The sequence below is a fragment of the Octopus bimaculoides genome, chromosome 10 (genome assembly GCF_046866305.1).
Source record: "Octopus bimaculoides isolate indiv1 chromosome 10, ASM4686630v1, whole genome shotgun sequence".
NCBI lineage: Eukaryota > Metazoa > Mollusca > Cephalopoda > Octopoda > Octopodidae > Octopus > Octopus bimaculoides.
The window spans coordinates 2,331,808-2,336,061 of NC_142937.1; positions in this window are offsets into that span (position 1 = coordinate 2,331,808).

Here is a 4,254-nt window from a genome sequence, read left to right on the forward strand (position 1 = left end):
GCACACTCACGGTGGTACACACACACTCGCACACTCACACACACACACACACACACGCTCACACACATTATATTATTATTGTAGTATTTATTGTCTTTAAACTACATTCACCAAGAAAATGTGTATGTTTTATGCAATAAACACTCCAGTTTTGTCTCCAGTCTCTCTCTCTCTCTCTCTCTCTCTCTCTCTCTCTCTCTCTCTCTCTCTCTCCATTGATATGTTAAATAACTAATTACGTCAACTTATATGAGGTTCAGAGAACATATTGACTCAGTTAAGCATCCGAGCCATGTAGATTTTCCAGATTTACACTTAGAAAATTTACGTCTCTTGGCTTTGATAATTCGGGCTTCATCTTTACTAAAACACTTATAATAAGGCGTGATAACATAATTTATAAATCTACTTTCCAGTTGTATGTTTTTTTTATGGCTATTCAGTAATATCACTCACAATAAAAGCCAGTGATATCAGCCTTGGGCTATAATAGACAAGTTGTCTCCACAGTTTTGCCTTTTGACAAATAGGCAGGTACGACGACCTGTAATCATTGGTTATATATCGTCCACTTGAATCGCATTGCATAAGCACGCACTCAGACATAAACCATACACACATTCAATCTCGCACATATGCACATATACACATGCACACACACATTCAATCCCACACATACACACAATCACACACACATATATGTATATATATATATATATATATATATATATATATATACATACATACATACACACACACACACACACACACACACACACACACATATATATATATATATATATATATATAATAATAATAATAAATGGAGCTAAACGCATATAAATAAAAGTTCCTTTAATTCCTACACATGTTTCAAAATATATGAGAGTTCCTTCACAAAGAAGTAAGCGCTGCTGGGATTCCTCATATATTCCTCTTCAGGGAATTCATAATAAACATATAAGAGCAAGACAAATACGAAATGACGAGGTAACTTACGAGCAAAGATGTTACATGGTCAGTACATCTTTGCTCGTAAGTTACCTCCTCATTTCGTATTTGTCTTGCTCTTATATGTTTATTATAAATTCCCCGAAGAGGAATATATGAGGAATCCCAGCAGCGCTTACTTCTTTGTGAAGGAGCTCTCATATATTTTGAAACATGTGCAGGAATTAAAGGAACATTTATTTATATGCGTTTTGCTCCATTTATTATTATTATTCATATCTTCTCAAAATGTATCACTTTAACTTGGTAACTCTACCTGTAAAACGGCTGTGATATCTTGTTTTTTTTTAGTGTAATTTTGCTACCTCTGGTAACTATTAACATATTTGCATTATCAAGAGTTTTTGTAATAACTGAGATAATATTAATATATACATAAACTGATATATATATATATATATATATGTATATACACAACATGGTATCATGGCTACAGCCCAAATGTGATTAGAAAGTCGGTGCTAGATTCCTGAGACTTTGTTGCCTCTAAATTTCGGTCCTTCGTTCTGGAAGACAAATCAAGTACTTTTCCTAGACATCTTTCCAATATTTTCCTGGAAAGGACTTAACTAAACTTAAAATGGTGTTACTCTTACTCCATCACTGTTTGCAACACCACCTCACAATCACAGCTTGTGGGCAATTAACACGATCGTTTTTCTCACCTCATGCATATGTTTATGTGCGCATGTAGATGAGGGGAAATGAATACAGATTTCGGTGACAATGGAAATTATAAATCTTTGACGCTGGTTCGAAGAAAATATTAGAAGGCAAGAAACCCGGGGGGTTTCGTTCTGCCTCTTTATGTCCTGACAATGATAAAGATGACAGCGACCTCAAGCTGTATTCTCCCAACATGGTGGCCTTTCCTTCAGATAAATATCAACGGCACGAAGAAGCAACACTTGCTTGAATGGGGAGCTGCCATTTTTGAAAAAAATGTACATTGACTCATGGCGCTTTATTACCAAATGAATGCTTCACATCTTAAAGCTCGCGGAGAGAAATCTATTATTCCTAACATGTCGTACGACCACACAGGTACGCTTTCCTCGATCTCTCCAGTACTATGAGATTCTATGTATTCGTGTTAGATGTTTGTATTGGTACCGTATGTGATATTTTATATTTAACAGGATTTCCGAAATTGACATAACAGAAACACAATGATGGTATCAATTGAACAGAACAAGTAATATTTGCTCGAGACAAATATTCTCGATTCGATTCAGGAAGTATGAAAGATTAAATAAACCTGAGCAGAATTAGAATTAAGAAAATAAAGTGACTTATGTATGTATATATATATATATATATATATATATATATATATATATATATATATATATATATATATATATATATATATATATATATATATATATATATGATGTAACCTTTTGTCATTCAAACTCATTTTACAGCATCTCTATAGGTGGTGCATGCAACACACTCTAGAGATTTACACATAGATTCAGTGGCGGTAAATATACATACATATATAAATATATACACACACACACACTTATATATATATATATATATATATATATATATATATATATATATATATATATATATATATATATAAGTGTGTGTGTGTGTATATATTTATATATGTATGTATATTTACCGCCACTGAATCTATGTGTAAATCTCTAGAGTGTGTTGCATGCACCACCTATAGAGATGCTGTAAAATGAGTTTGAATGACAAAAGGTTACATCATATATTACAACAAAATATCATAGAAATTTTGTATGCATTAAGGACCACACTTCCCATTAATAACTGCATTGATGAAAGAAGACTTCAAAACAACCTGGTAGCGACGCCTCTTAAAAATGGAGAAAATTTGGCATCCTGATGTTATCAAGTACCTGTAAACAAACGGTGTAGCCATGAAGGACATTCGTGCTGACATAGTGGCTACTTTAGCAACAATAATAAAGTGGACATCTAAATTCAGGAGGGGAAGGGAGAGTATTGAAGATGACACAAGAACAGGAAATCGACTATGAATCTATAAGCAAATGTTATTAGCATAACCCATGAGAGAGTTGAGAATATTCTGCATAACTAATTTGGCACGACGAAGGTATCTTCTTCGGTAGGTGCCACATCTTTGGACACCTGATCCCATTACGGGAAAATCTGACACTGGATTTCGGGCAAATCCAGCTGGTTTCCTTGAGCGTTTCCTAATCCCGAATAGGTGTTGGTTCCATCATTTTGAGCCAGAAATAAAGAGACGATCTATGTTGAGGTAACACCCCTGCTCATCTGCTCAATAGGAAGCTAAGGTAGTTTCATCTGCAGGGAAGGAAATGGCCTCAAATTTTTGGGATGCAAGGGCATTGTGTGTATTGTCTGGCGTGTAAAGGGTCACACCATCGATGGAGAGTTCTATGCCAACTTTCTGAGGCAGTTACGATATGTTGTTAAGAACAAACACACAAGAAAACTAACGAAAGGGGACTTGTTTTAGGAGGACAATGTTCCAGTACGCGAGTATTTGGCTTAAAAATCTGCTGTGTATCTCTGTGGCTTTGAACTGGATGATAACCACCCCGATTCTCCTGATTCGTCCCTGTCTGACTATTATCTGCTCCCCAACATGAAAGAACACTTGGCTGGGAACCAGTATCGAAGTGAAGATGATGTTTTATCTGCCGTTGATGACCTTTTTGATCAACAGGATGGAAGCTTCTTCACCGATGGTATCCATGCTCTGCAAGACCGATGAAAAAATTGTGTTGGTCTCAGGAGCAGGGGGGACTTTGTTGAAAAATAAGCGTCGCTCCATGAGAATATCTTGGTAGTCAACTCTCGAACATACGGCAAAAATCAGGATTTCCTCTCAGTTTGCTGCCATTCATTGTATTTATCTCTTTATTCTTCTGGCCAATATATAGTTTTTCCTTTATTATTTTATAGCTTTGTTTTGCTCGTCACATTTTCAATTTCTTTGTTCTTCCTATTTTTATAATGTTCTTCACTTTTCTGTGTCTTGCCTTCATTAAAAAATCTCTTCACACATGTGAACACTAATGATTCTGGGTCATGCATTTCACCTCAAGGATTTATCAATCAGTAACTTTATTCACTTTCAAAATACCACTCCAAATTCAACATTTTCATAGCACTACTAACACCACCGCAAACATTAAATTATGCAACACCTTAAACCTACTGATGCCACTAAAATCTAAACACACCAGTGGTTTCTAAGACCAACAA